This window comes from Mustela putorius, unplaced genomic scaffold (genome assembly GCF_011764305.1).
Source record: "Mustela putorius furo isolate JIRA1106 unplaced genomic scaffold, ASM1176430v1.1 tig00003909_pilon_pilon_pilon, whole genome shotgun sequence".
NCBI classification, from domain to species: domain Eukaryota; kingdom Metazoa; phylum Chordata; class Mammalia; order Carnivora; family Mustelidae; genus Mustela; species Mustela putorius.
This window is the reverse complement of record NW_025422057.1, coordinates 15,001,626-15,016,883: the sequence shown is the minus strand read 5'-3', so window position 1 is coordinate 15,016,883 and position 15,258 is coordinate 15,001,626. Positions and strand designations below refer to the sequence as shown.

General features: G+C 33.1%; 1 protein-coding gene across 1 annotated transcript in view; it reads left to right on the top strand.

The window, feature by feature from the left end:
- The window catches only part of ATRNL1 (attractin like 1), an 815,348-nt gene that overhangs the window by 261,737 nt on the left and 538,353 nt on the right, over window positions 1–15,258 (top strand). The window lies entirely within an intron of this gene.

The following is a 15,258-nucleotide window of genomic DNA, read 5'->3' as shown; positions in this document are numbered from 1 at the left end:
AATACTATACATTTTGCGTTAATATATGTATGTATTTCAAGAGATGGATCAATTTTTTTCTCCATATGGATATCCAAATGTTCTGGCACAGTTTGTTCAAAGTCTTTCTTTTATTATTATTTTTTCAAAGATTTTATTTATTTGAGAGAGAGAGAGAGAGAATGAGAGGAGGGACGGTTAGAGGAAGAAGCAGACTTTCCATGGAGCTGGGAGCCTGATGCAGGACTCTATCCCAGGACTCCAGGATCATGATGTGAGCCAAAAGCAGTTGCTTAACCAACTGAGCCACACAGGCACCCAAAGACTTTTTTTAAAACAATGAAATGCTTTTAGACCTTTGTGGAAAGTCTGTTGCCTGTGTATGAGTATAAGGTTGTAAAGGCTGGGGGCACCTGGGTGGCTCAGTCAGCTAAGTGCCTAATTCTTGGTTTAGGCTTAGGTTATGATCTCATGGTCATGAGCCTGTAACAAGCTCCATGCTCAGTGTGGAGTCTCCTTGTCCCTCCCCCATCATCCTCTACCTGTTTCTCTCTCTCTCTCAAATAAATAAACAAAATCTTAAAAAAAAAAAAGTATAAAGGCTATTTCTGGAATCCCTATTGTAGTTTATTAATTAATTTGCCTACTTTTATACCAAAATAACACTGTTACAACTACTATAGTTTCATAATAAATCTTGAAATCATGTAGCATTTATTCTCCAATTTCATTCTTTTTCAATCTTTTGGCTTTGAGTTCCATTTCTCTTATGTTTGCATATGAATTTTAGAATACACATGTCAGTTTTTACCAAAACACATGCTTGGATTTGGATTGAGATTGTGTTTAATTTACAGACCAGTTTGGGGGGAATTGATAGTTTAACCATAGTGAGTCTTCTGACCCATGAACATATATCTCTTTTTTGATCTTAATTATTTTAAAATTTAGTCTCAACAATATTTGGTATTTTTCACTATGTGGGTCTTTCACAGTCTTTTTCAGCTTTACCACTACATATTTTATATTTCTGATGCTGTTGTAAAGAGTATTTTTTAATATTTAATTTTTAATTGTGTCTGGATAGTAAAAATACAATTGATTTTTATGTTGATTTTATTTATCCTTAAGCCTTGTTGAGCTTAGTTATTAGTTGTAGTACATTTTTTTTTGTAGATTCCATTATATTTTTTATGTGGACAGTAATGTGTTTTGCAATTAATGGAATTGTTTTTTTTCTTTCCTCTAAGGACGCCTTTTATTTCTTTTTCTTGCCTTATTGCATTGGCTACACCTCTCTTATCATGTGAAAAGCTGTGAAGAGCATGGCAACATTCTAGTGTTGTTGATTTTGGATGGAAAACATTCAGTCTTTCACTATTAAGTATGATGTAGGTTTTTCCTAGATGCCTTTATCAGGTTGAAGAAATTCTCTTCTAGTCCTTCTAGAATGGGTGTTTGTATATGTCATATAGTTTTTCTGGATCAATTGTGACAATCACAAGTTGTTTCTATTTTACTTTACTAGTATAGCAATTTTAGTTTTTAAAAGTAATGAATGCTACAACATATGGATATACCACTTTTAAAGTTTATTAGTAGATGAACATTGGGATTATCTCTAGCCTTTGGCTGTTATGAAAAAAAGCTGATATAAACATTCATATGGATTTTGTATAGACATATAATTCCATTTCTCTTGAGTAGATTCCTAGAAGTGGAATTACTGGGTCATATGATAAACTTATTTTTAACTTTTTAAGTAACTGCCAAAAGATTTTACAATATGTTTGCATCATTTTACATTCCTACTAGAAATTTATAGATGCTTCAGTAATTCTGCATACTCACCAAAACTTAATATTGTCTGTCTCTTGATTATAGCTATTCTAGAGTATTTGTAGTAGTAGCTTATGGTTTTATTTTATGTTTTTCTTATGACTGAAAATGTTGAGCTTGATTTCATGTATCCATGTCCTACACATGTTTTGTTAAATATGTAAAATACTAAATTTCTGGATACCTTTGTTGCTATTTAAATGTTTTTTAAGGGGCGCCTGGGTGGCTCAGTTGGTTAGGCGACTGCTTTCAGCACAGGTCATGATCCCAGAGTCCTGGGATCGAGGCCCACATCAGGCTCCCTGCTCCACGGGGAATCTGCTTCTTCCTCTGACCTTCTCCTCTCTCATGCTCTCTCTCAAATAAATAAATCTTTAAAAAAAGAAAAAAAATAATGTCTTTTAAAATTACATTTTCTACTTACATTTCATATATAAAAATTAAATTCATCTTAGTACATTAATCTGATATTCATAAGCCTTAATGTATTCTCTTATTAGTTCTAATTATTTATATATTTGGTTTTAAAATACAATTAATTATATTACGTATAAATAAAAACAGTTTTATTCTTTTGTTGGTAGTTTTTTGATTACAGATTCAATTTATTTTTTCTAGTAATCACTCTGCTCAAATTTCTTATTTCTCCCTGATTCAGTTTTGGAAGGTTAGTAATTTATGTCTTCTAGGTTGTCCAATATGTTGGTATATAATTTTTTTCTGTGGCATTGGTTATTATTTCTCCTCTTTCATTCCTAATTTTATATATGAGCCCTCTTTTTCTTGATGAATCTTGCTAAAGGTTTATTTATTTTGTTTATCCATTCAAAGAACTATCTCGTGATTTCACTCATCTTTTCTGTTGTTCTTTTAGTCTTTATTTCATTTGTTTCTGCTCTAATCTTTTTTTTTTTAATAATTTTTTTATTTTTTATAAACGTATTTTTATCCCCAGGGGTACAGGTCTGTGAGTCACCAGATTTACACACTTCACAGCACTCACCAAAGCACATACCTTCCCCAATGTCCATAACCCCACCCCCCTTCTCCAAACCCCCTTTCCCCCAGCAACCCTCAGTTTGTTTTGTGAAATTAAGAGTCACTTATGGTTTGTCTCCCTCCCAATCCCATTCATTGATTCTTCTCCTACCCACTTAAAGCCCCATGTTGCATCGCCACTTCCTCATATCAGGGAGATCATATGATAGTTGTCTTTCTCTGCTTGACTTATTTCGCTAAGCATGCTCTAATCTTTTTATTTCCTTCCTTCTTCTGGCTTTAGTTCTGTTTGTTCTTTTTCTAGCTCCTCTGGCATAACGTTACATTGCTTATCTGAGATTTTTCTTGCTTCTTGAGGTAGGCTTGTATTGCTATAAACTTCCCTCTTAGATCTGCTTTTGTTGCATCCCAAGGTTTTGGACCATTGTGTTTTCATTTTCATTTGTCTCCATGTATTTTTTTATTTACTCGTTGATTTCTTGGTTGATCTCTTCATTGATTAGTAGCATGTTTGTTTGGTCTCCATGTATTTCTGTTCTTTCCAGAATTTTTCTTGTAATTAATTGTGAGTTTCATACCCTTGTGTTTGGAAAGATGCATGATATTATTTCAGTCTTTTTGAATTTATTGAGACTTGTTTTGTGGTCTAATGTGATCTATTCTGGATAATATTCCATGTACACATGAAAATAATGTGTAGTCTACTGTTATTAGATGGAATGTTCTGAATGTATCTGTTAGGTTGATGTGGTCTAACAAATAATTCAAAGCCACTGTTTTCTTATAGATTTTTTGTCTGGATGTTCCATCCATTGATATAAGTGGGGTGTTACAGTCCTCTACTACTATAGTATGACTATTAATTTATTCCTGTATATATGTTAATAGTTGTTTTATGTGTTTAAATCCTCCTATTTTGGTTGCATAGATATTTACAATTGATATATACTCTTTTTGGATTGTTTTCTTTATGATTGTGTAGTGTCCCTCTTTGTCTCTTGTTAGAGTCTTTGTTTTAAAGTATATTTTGTTCAATATAAGTATTGTTACTTTCCCACCACCAAAATTAACCCAAGGAGGTCCACAGCAATATACATAATAAATAAAATGACAGAAAGATTTAAAAGCAAGAGGGAAAAACAGCTGTAGACAAAGAAGAACCCGTAAGGCTAACAGCTGATTTTTCAGTGGTAGCTTTAAAAGGCCAGAAAGGAGTGGCGTGATATATTCTAAATGTTGAAAGGAAAAAAAACTGCACCCAAGAAGGTTCTACGTATCAAGTCTATCATTCAGAATAGAAAGAGAGATAGAGTTTCCCAAACAAAAAACAAAAACAACAAACCAAAAAAAAAGTTTCTCAAATAAAAGCAAAAGGTGCTCATCACCAGTAAAGTAGCCTTACAAGAAAGATTAATGGAAATTCTTTGAATGTAAAGAAGAGGCCATAATTTGAAGTAAGAAAATTATGAAAGAAAAAATTTCACAGGTAAACATAAACGTATAATAAAAGTGGTAGATCCATCACTTACAATACCAGTATGGATGTTAAATCACAGAAACTGAAAAATCAAGTAAGTTTACAAAAATCTGTAAAGGAATTCACAAAATAAAAAAAATGTATAACACTATATACATAAAACATGGGGAAGGGAGTAAAAATGCAGCATTTTTAGAATGGGTTCAAACTTAAGTGACCACCAATTTACTATAGATTGCTATATGCATAAGATGTTATATATGAACTTAATGATAATCACAAATCAAAAACCTATCACTGATACATAGAAAATAGAGAAGAATCCACACATTACACTAAAGAACACTATGAAATCACAAGGGAAGAGAGTAAGAGAAGAAAGGAATACAGAACACAAAAACAACTGTAAAACAAGTAACAAATTGGCAGTAAGTACCTTATCTATCAATAATTACTTTAAATGGAAATGGACTAAATGTTCTAATCAAGACATAGGGTGACCAAGTGGGTAAAAAAGCCAGGTCCATCTATGTGTTGCTTATAAGAGACTCACTTCAGACCTAAAGATACATGAAGATTGAAGGTGAAGGGATGGAAAACCATTTACTATCAAAATGTAAGCAAAAAGAATTCTGGGGTAATAATACTTACATTTTTCCAGTTTTTAAAATCCCATACTGGGATGGTTGGGATCTCTGTTTAAGCACTGAATCAAAATGATGGTAGTAGACACCACCATCAAGTAAAGAGTTTGCTGTAATTTATGGAATATTTCCTTTATCAAGTTAAAAAATTATTATCTATTAGTCTGCTACAAAATTTCATCATGAATGAATTCTTCCTTTACCTTGTTTAGTGTGAAGTTGTAATAATAGGTTTTCTGATGTTAAGTATCTTTTAAGCATGTGGTAAACCAAACCTGGGCATGACACATTATTATTTGGGACACTGCTAAATGGTGCTTGTTTATATTATATTTAGGATTATTTTCAATATGAATGAATGTAAATTATACTTTTACTTTATACTTTTACTTTTTTTTCTAATGAAATGACCTCTGACTGTAATGTTTTAGTTTTTCTTTTCTATTTTCATGCTGGATAACCAAGGGTGATAGCTTTTAAAAATAAACTTTGAGAAGATTGGAGATCTTGTTTAAAATAGAAATAGTTAAAAAATATTAAGTGAGCTTCAAAGACTAGCTAAATACAAACAAAATTTTGGAATCTTGTGCTATTTTATTGGTAGTGTTTTCTCTTTCTCTCTCTCTGCCATATTATAACATGGCCTTTGGGTTTATACATCCTTTCCAATGATTTTGTTTTCTAGTTCATAGCTTTAGGGTTTGTCTAGTAATCTCCTTCTCTTATTTACTTTTTAATTGTTATTGTTTCTTATTAACATTATTTTCTACATAGTTCTTAGCAGACACTGAAGCTCAGTGTTTAGATTGTAATTGATTAGGGGTTGTAAAACTGATAATTTTAACTCCTTATTTATTTCTTGATTAGAAAACTTCTGTAAAAATAAATTTGCTCTCATCAAATATTTGGTTACTCATTGCTACAGTTTATATAGGAAAGGCATGACAAATGTGATATTAGTTGTTTTTATTTACCAGTTTTCAAAGTAAAGAATTATTTGCTCAATATCTCTCAAACATGACAAGTTTTCTTTTTATCATAAACTTATGAACTCATACATATTTATTATGTTTAAATCCATTTGCAATTATTAACCTCACTGATGCTCAAATTGTTTTTTATGTCTCATAAATTATTTTTATTCTCTAATTTGTCCACATTAGTTTTGCTTTTCTTTTTCAAACATTCCCGATTTTGGGGCGGGGGGCATATTTTTTTGTGATTTTTTTTTTTTTAATTAGAAATTCCCCTTTGGTCTTTTTTTAATCTTTACCTTTTATTGTGTCCCAAAGGAGTAACTAGTTACACTTATGGACATGTGTAAGTTATATTACACTTTTTTTAAAAAATAAGAAATATAGTAATATTTAATAAATCTTTTATGTTTAAGACTAAGATAACTTTTCTTACAGATCAATGCTATCCAATATAAATATAATGTGAATGACATATGTAATTATAAATTTTCTACTAGCTATATTAATAAAGTTAAAGGAAACAGGTAAAATTAATTTTGATAATCTATTTTATTTTACCCAACATAGCTGAAATCTCAGTTTAACATGTAACGGTATAAAAATCATCAATGAGATATCTTTTTTTAGTTTTTTTTTCAAACTGAGTCTGAAATACAATTTGTATTCTATCCTTATAGTAATCGCAATTCAAATCAGTCACATTTCAGTTACTCAATAGCCACTGGTGTATAGTGGCTGCCATACAGGATAGCTCACCTCTAGATTACATAGGACTCTCACTCTCTTAAAAATGTTAAAGGAATAGTCATAAAGCACTAGATGGCAGCCTTGTCATTTGTTAAGAGACCTTTAAAACTCAATAACATTGGAAAGAAATGGTGTTTTAAAAAACAAAAGGTCAGTAGTTCTTGTAATAGTGTTAATGGAAACTATTCTGGTTTTAAAGATTCCAGTGAAATTTAAAATGCAAACATATACTGTAGCTTAAAGCAATTGAATGCAATGTGGTGTTAACTTAATTGAAAGTAATATACCAGCAGTTGTATCATAGACAGTCTTTGTAATTTTTTAAAGTTCAGTTTAAAACCCCAAACTGAATGTACTAGAAAGTGGTCATTCCTTACATGAAACAAAATTCAAGTTCCTAGCAGTGATTTGTCCTTTGATTGGTCCTTGTAAACATTGAATTTCTTGATTTATCTTGGCAAATATGAAAAATAGTAGTTACTGCAGTGTCGTTTCTTTTTTTCTTAAATGCTTTCTTTTTAATTATAACAGTTATAGCAAAGAAATCTTAAACACAAAATGAAGACTGGACTATGAAAATGTTATATAGATGATGTGTTTCAGAGTATAGAAAGTCATTGTCTAAAATCCTCTACTTTATGCTACTACTACATTAATTATTTAAGGACATGTAATGTCCAAACTACTAATTATTATTGTTTTAGTATATTTCCAAATATATTTTGGCTTATTTAACCTTTTATTTTTGAAAATTACCGTTTTATTTTGAATTTCTTCTATTGCTATTTAGAGTTCAGGATACAATTTTGTGATGTACACTGAAATACACTGTCTCTTTTAAGAGTAAGGAATTTAATTACTACTTTAAAAAAATTACTACTTTTATATTCAGTGCTCAGTTTTACCAGTCATCACATCTTACATTAGTATATATTACTAAAATAATAAATATTCACTCATCCCACTGTAAACTCTTTAGTTATTATTGATATAGTTAATGTTTATTAATGTTTATGTTTTGGGCGGAAAGATTTTTTTAAGCATATTATTTAAGGATTTGTATTTTTCTTTTGTTTGGTATAAGAGATGATATTTCTAATAAGTGTTATAGCTTTAACTAATGAAAATCAATTTCAATTTATTTACTTAAAATTCTATGTTATACAAAGCAATAAAAGAAATTAAAATATGAATTAACCTTATACTTAGTGTAATTATCCTATATTTTGTTCTAAAATGGGAATAAAAGATTTTTCCCATTTTAAGCTAAATATACTGTATTTTGTTAGTTAATGTTTTCTGTGGCTTTTTAAAAAAACATTATTTGACAGACAGAGATCACAAGAAGGCAGAGAGGCAGACAGAGAGGAAGGGAAGTGGGCTCCCTGCTGAGCAGAGAGCCTGATGCTGGGCTCCATCCTGGGACCCTGGGAACATTACCTGAGCCAAAGGCAGAGGCTTTAACCCACTGTGCCACCTTGGTGCCCCTGTTTTCTATGACTTTTTAATCACTGAGTATAAGTAGCTATTTGAACAGAATCTGGCTGGTCCATCTGCAAATAGAGAAGTGACCCTGATGAACTCAGAGAATCTAAATTCTTTTGTTTCCAAGATACAAAGAAGACATGTTGGATTGAGGATGATCTGACAAAACATAAATTAAACACATGGTTGGCATTTTAACTTTATTCTTTGATTCATCAATGTTTTTGTTAAATTTCCTTAAGCTTTTAGATTTTTATTTCAGAAATTATTAACTTTTTAGCATACTTTAAAATGAATGGCAATATAATACAACTATGAAAAAGTTTAAAATAGCTGATAAAAATTGCTGTTGGGAACACCTGGTTGGCTCACTTGGCTAAGTGTCTGCCTTTGGCCTCGGGTCATGATCCCAGGGTCCCAGGATGGAGTCCCATGTCAGGCTCCTTGCTCCGTGGGAAGCCTGCTTCTCCCTGTGCCTGCTGCTCCCCCTGCTTGTGCTTTTTTTCTCCCTTTCTCTCTGACATGTAAGTAAAAATCTTTTAAAAATTAAAGAATTGCTATTGAATTAATCTAGAAGTGAGATGAAAAATTCCTTTGGCAAAATATTTTATAATGAAAGTATTAAATTATTCTGGTTATATTAATAATATAATATATATTATATATAATATATATATATATAATATATAAACAATACAGACTCATTGTAAAAATAAATAAGGTAAAGTTTAAGGAAGAAATAAAAATGTCTGAAAACATCCCACCAGGGCTCCCAAATGGAGTTGTGCAGTCTGTGCCCTCTGCAAAGTTTCCAAGCTGCAGGAGAGAATGGGCACTGATATCTTGTGCTTACATCTCTTACTAAGCTGCGTAACCTGTTGTGTTGTGTATCTGTTGTGAGCAACGGGTAATAGTTCCTTACTTGTATAAAGATGCTTAACGGGCAAATGAAGGCCCAGAATGCCTTTCTAAATAAATCATGCCCTGAGAACGATTTCACATATAAACATAACATATAGAGTATTCTCACTGTGAACAACTTTTCCTCACTGATATCTAGCTCATTATTTACTGTCATATATTAAATAAAACATAGTTTGGGTCCAACTAGGAAAACAATTACCTGACTTTAAAATAATGATACTAGTTAACATTTATTGAGCATTTACTGTCCCAAGCTAGTCTAAGCTTTTTATATTTATTAGTTTATTTAATCCTGAAATGAGAAGGGTATAGTAACTATCAACATTTTTTTGTTTGGGGCAACAGAGGCAAGGAGAGTTTAGTTAATTTTTATGAAATCACACATCTAGGAAATGACAAAGCCAGTTTCCATTTAGCATTCTGTGTCTATAACCCATACTCTTGACTATGAGAAATAAAACTAGGACAACAAAAATTAATAATATATTTACCTCACATGTTTTTATATGAATAAAATAGAAACATCATGTTGAAAGAAATAAAAAGAGGGTCTAAACATTTAAAAATTCAAACTGTTTTCTTAAATAAGAAGTCTTCATATGAAAATATCATACTTAACCAAAACTGATACATAAATTTTATGAAATTCCAATTAGAATTTCATTCAGTTCAGTTTTTTGAAGTATATACTTTAGCATAAATTACTGTAAAATTTATTTTAAATAATACACTTTTAGAATATTCAGTAAAATTATGAAAGGGAAAAAATAGTGAGAAACTCCCACCTGATAGGTATCCAGACACAGTGTAACTTTAGTTATACTGATTCCCATACTGACATAGGAATCAATGAACAAATAGAGACCAAGATTAGATTTCTCAATATTTGGGAATTTATAGGGCAGTTATTTTATTTTTATAAAAGTTCTTAATGACTTAATCTGGTGGTTTTTTTTTTTTAAAGATTTTATTTATTTGACAGAGATCACAAGCAGGTAGAGAGGTGGGCAGAGGAAGAGGAGGAAGTAGGCTCCCTACTGAGCAAGGAGCCTGATGCGGGACTTGATCCCAGGGCCCTGGGATCATGACCTGAGCTGAAGGCAGAGGCTTTGACCCACTGAGCCACCCAGGTGCCCCATAATCTGTTTCTTTTTAAATATCTTAAACTTTGCCTTAGATCATGGCTTTTGCACTTAATATTTTTCTGCCTTAAATACTTTGTCTTTAGCTAATATTCCATCCCACCTAAAATGGACTCTTTCAGGTATCACAATAACTTTTTTCCCCCATCCTAATACTTAAACACTGTATGAACCTATTTCACTTGGTTTATTTGTTTATATACATGTGGGTTTTCTTTATTCACTAGAGTGGAAGTCTATCAGCCCAGGGCCTTCTCTTTTTGGAATCCGTACTTAGAAAAGTGTGTGTCTTTTAGGCAGGCTTTAAATAATACATAATAGTAGTACACATATAAATTATCAACAAATAAGTGAATATGCATATATTGTAGCTGTATGAGGAAGTATTTTTATTGGTGGGTGTTTGACCAAAAATGTTTAGAGATCATGTTATATGTAATCAAGTAAAAGTTGCTTAACATTTATTTTTAAATTTATTTTCATAAATTAGTAAAATCCATCATTGAACAACTTTAAGCATCAGCCATTCATTTTTAAAAATGTTTCAAGACTGTGTTTTTACTTAGTCTTTTGAACATTTGCTTCACATAAAATCTGCATAGATTTCCATATATCACTGCAGAGTAATAACATAGTTTAGCTACTTGGAGATCCTATGAAGTAAGGAAAGGGGCGTATGAAGAAGTCATGACACATTGTATGAAGAGCCCTAAGTTAGAATCAGTGATATATATGCATCGGTAATCATCATCAATCTTCTTTTATTCCCTGATGAAAAAAATAAGAAACAATGAGTTTGTATATCCTAGGAGGCCACAGATTCAGTCATTGTCAGAGTGAGTAATAACAAAATATCTTTGCTTTTTTCTCTGAAACTATATCTAGCAAATGTTCAACTTTCAATTTTTACCTTTGGAATTATTCTAAATGTTCCAAGCTCAATAGAAATTTTTTTTGATTTTTTTTATTAACATAATGTATTATTAATCCCAGGGGTACAGGTCTGTGAATTGCCAGGTTTATACACTTCACAGCACTCACCATAGCACATACCTTTCCCAATGTCCATAACCCAGCTACACTCTCCCGATCCCCCTCCCCCCGGCAACCATCAGTTTGTTTTGTGAGATTAAGAGTGTCTTACGGTTTGTCTCCCTCCCAATCCCATCTTATTTCATTTATTCCTTTCCTACTCCCCCAAACCCCCCATGTTGCTTCTCACCTGCTTCATATCAGGGAGATAATATGATAATTGTCTTTCTCTGATTGACTTATTTCGCTCAGCATATTGCCTTCTAGTTCCATCCACATTGTAGCAAATAGCAAGATTTCATTTTGATTTTGATCGCTGCAAGATTTTGATCGGTGCTGGTATTCATACACACACACACACACACACACACACACACACATACACACATATATACACACATATATATCATCATCTTTATCCATTCACCTGTCGATGGACATGTAGGTTCTTTCCATAGTTTGGCTACTGTGGATATTGCTGCTATAAACATTTGGATGTATATACCCCTTCAGATCACTATATTTGTATCTTTAAGGTAAATACCCAGTAGTGCGATTGCTGGGTCATAGGTAGCTCTATTTTCAACTTTTTGAGGAACCTCCATGCTATTTTCCAGAGTGGTTGCGCCAGCCTGCATTCCCACCAACAGTGTAGGAGGGTTCCCCTTTCTCCGTGTCCTCACCAGATCTGTCATTTCCTGACTTATTAATTTTAGCCCTTCTGATTGGTCTGAGGTGCTATCTCATTGTGGTTTTGATTTGTATTTCCCTGATGCCGAGCGATGTGGAGCACTTTTTCATGTGTCTGTTGGCCATCTGGATGTCTTCTTTGCAGAAATGTCTGTTCTTGTCCTCTGCCCATTTCTCGATCAGATTATTTGTTCATTGGGTGTTGAGTTTGATAAGTTCTTCATAAATTTTGAATACTAGCCCTTTATCTGATATGTCGTTTGCAAATATCTTCTCCCATTTTTTCAGTTGTCTTTTGGTTTTGTTAACTATTTCCTTTGCTGTGCAAAGCTTTTGATCTTGATGAAATCCCGATAGTTCATTTTTGCCCTTGCTTCCCTTGCCTTTGGCAATGTTCCTTGGAAGAAGTTGCTGTGGCTGAGGTCGAAGAGGTTACTGCCTGTGTTCTTCTCAAGGATTTGGATGGATTCCTGTCTCACATTGAGCTCCTTCATCCATTTTGAGTCTGTTTTCATCTCTGGTGTAAGGGAATGGTCCAGTCATTTTTCTGCATGTGGCTGTCCAATTTTCCCAACACCATCTGTTGAAGATACTGTCTTTTTTCCATTGGACATTCTTTCCTGCTTTGCCAAAAATTAGTTGCTCATAGAGTTGAGGGTCTATTTCTAGGCTTTCTATTCTGTTCCATTGATCTATGTGTCTGTTTTTGTGCCAGTACCATACTGTCTTGATGATGACAGTTTTGTAATAGAGCTTGAAGTCTGGAATTCTGATGCCACCCACTTTAGCTTTCTTTTTCATATTCCTCTGGCTATTCGAGGTTTTTCTGGTTCCATATAAATTTTAGGATTATTTCTTCCATTTCTTTGAAAAAAATGGATGGGATTTTGATAGGGATTGCATTAAACATGTAGATTCCTTTAGGAAGGATAGTCATTTTCACAATATTTGTTCTTCCAATCCATGAGCATGGACATTTTTCCATTTCTTTGTGTCTTCCTCAGTTTTGTTCATGAGTATTTTATAGTTTTTTGAGTATAGATCCTTTGCCTCTTTGGTTAGGTTTATTCCTAGGTATCTTATGGTTTTGGGTGTAATGGTAAATGGGATTGACTCCTTAATTTCTCTTTCTTCTGTCTTGTTGTTGGTGTGTAGAAATGCAACTGATTTCCATGCATTGACTTTATATCCTGACACTTGACTGAATTCCTGTATGAGTTTTGGCAGTTTTGGAGTGGAGTCTTTTGGGTTAACCACATAAAGTATCATATCATCTGCAGAGAGTGAGAGTTTGACTTCCTCTTTGCCAATTTGGATGCCTTTAATTTCTTCTTGTTGTCTGATTGCTGAGGCTAGGACTTCTAGTACTATGTTGCATAGCAGTGGTGATAATGGACATCCCTGCCTTATTCCTGACCTTAGCAGAAAAGCTCTTAGTTTTTCTCCATTGAGAATGATATTCGCTGTGGGTTTTTCATAGATGGCTTTTAGGATATTGAGGTGTGTACCCTACACTTTGAAGAGTTTTGATCAGGAAAGGATGCTGTACTTTGTCAAATGCTTTTTCAGCATCTATTGAGAGTATTATATGATTCTTGTTCTTACTTTTATTAATGTATTGTATCACCTTGATTGATTTGTGGATGTTGAACCAACCGTGTAGCCCAGGAATAAATCACACTTGGTCGTGGTGAGTATTCCTTTTAATGTACTGTTTGATCCTATTGGCTAGTATTTTGGTGAGAATTTTCACATCTGTGTTCATCAAGGATACTGGTCTGTAATTCTCTTTTTTCATGGGATCCTTGTTGGGTTTGGGGATCAAAGTAATGCTGGCCTCATAAAATGAGTTTGGAAGTTTTCCTTCCATTTCTATTTTTTGGAACAGTTTCAGGAGAATAGGAATTAGTTCTTCTTTAAATGTTTGGTAGAATTCCCCTGGGAAGCCGTCTGGCCCTGGGCTCTTGTTTGTGAGATTTTTTTTTTAATTAATTTTTTATTTTTTATAAACATATATTTTTATCCCCAGGGGTACAGGTCTGTGAATCACCAGGTTTACACACTTCACAGCACTCACCAAAGCACATACCCTCCCCAATGTCCATAATCCCACCCACTTCTCCATTTTGATGACTGTTTCAATCTCCTTACTGGTTATAGGTCTGTTCAGGTTTTCTATTTCTTCCTGGTTCAGGTTTGGTAGTTTATATGTCTCTAGGAATGCATCCATTACTTCCGGATTGTCAAATTTGCTGGCATATAGTTGCTCATAATATGTTCTTATAATTGTTTGTATTTCTTTTGTGTTGGTTGTGATCTCCTCTTTCATTAATGATTTTCTTTATTTGGGTCCTTTCTCTTTTGTTTTCGATAAGTCTGGCCAGGGGTTTATCAATCTTATTAATTCTTTCAAAGAGCCAGCTCTTTGTTTTGTTGATTTGTTCTATTGTTTCTTTGGTTTCTGTTTCATTGGTTTCTGCTCTGATCTTTATGAATTCTCTTCTCCTGCTGGGATTTGGGTTTCTTTGTTGTTCTTTCTTCAGCTCCTTTAAGTGTAGGGTTAGGTTGTATTTGAGATCTTCCTTGTTTCTTGAGAAAGGCTTATATCCCTATATATTTTCCTCTCAAGACTGCCTTTGCTGTGTCCCACAGATTTTGAACCATTGTGTTTTCATTATCATTTGCTTCCATGAATTTTTTCAATTCTTCAATTTCCTGGTTAACCCATTCATTCTTTAGAAGGATGCTGTTTAGTCTTCATGTATTTGGGTTCTTTCCAACTTTCCTCTTGTGATTGAGTTCTAGCTTCAGAGCATTGTGGTCTGAAAATATGCAGGGAATCATCCCAGTCTTTTGGTACCAGTTGAGACCTGATTTGTGACCCAGGATATGATCTATTCTGGAGAATGTTCCATGTGCACTGGAGAAGAATGTGTATTCTATTGCCTTGGGATGGAATATTCTGATTACATCTGTGATGTCCATCTGGTCCAGTGTGTCATTTAAGGCCTTTATTTCCTTGTTGATCTTTTGCTTGGACGATCTGTCCATTTCAGTGAGGGGGATGTTAAAGTCCCCTACTATTATTGTATTATTTCGATGTGTTTCTTTGATTTTGTTTTTAATTGGTTTATATAGTTGTCTGCTCCCATGTTAGGGTCATAGATATTTAAAATTGTTAAATCTTCTTGTCGGACAGACCCATTGAGTATGGTATAGTGTCCTTCATCATCTTTTATTATAGTCTTTGGTTTAAAATATAATTGTTCTGACATAAGGATTGCCACCCCAGCTTTCTTTTGATGTCCATTAGCATGATAAAT